Source organism: Rhincodon typus, unplaced genomic scaffold, assembly GCF_021869965.1.
Source record: "Rhincodon typus isolate 14 unplaced genomic scaffold, sRhiTyp1.1 hic_rhity00013779, whole genome shotgun sequence".
Classification (NCBI taxonomy): domain Eukaryota; kingdom Metazoa; phylum Chordata; class Chondrichthyes; order Orectolobiformes; family Rhincodontidae; genus Rhincodon; species Rhincodon typus.
In genome coordinates, this window is record NW_025979417.1 from 648 (window position 1) to 951 (window position 304).

Genomic DNA, 304 nt, shown 5'->3' on the forward strand with positions numbered 1-304 from the left:
GCTCCCTCAGCACTGACCCTCCGACAGTACAGCGCTCCCTCAGCACTTACTAAAATACCAGACCAAATTGACCCCTGACCAAAACTCTGCATGAGTTTAGATCAATAACTCCTTGCAGTTCCCCCACTTTGTGATAAACACAAATATTCCACGGGTCTTCGAAATAGTGTCAATGGGTCATAGAGCAGTACAGCACGGAAACAGACCCTTCAGCCCAACCCGTCAGTGCTGACCCAGATATCCTAAATTAATCCAGACCCATTTGCCAGCATTTGGCCCATATCCCTCTAAACCCTTCCTATCC

General features: G+C 48.0%; 1 protein-coding gene across 1 annotated transcript in view; it reads right to left on the reverse strand.

The window, feature by feature from the left end:
* LOC125482621 (potassium-transporting ATPase alpha chain 1-like) overlaps positions 1-304 on the reverse strand; it is a gene marked incomplete at both ends in the record, with an annotated part of 5,414 nt that overhangs the window by 371 nt on the left and 4,739 nt on the right. The window lies entirely within an intron of this gene.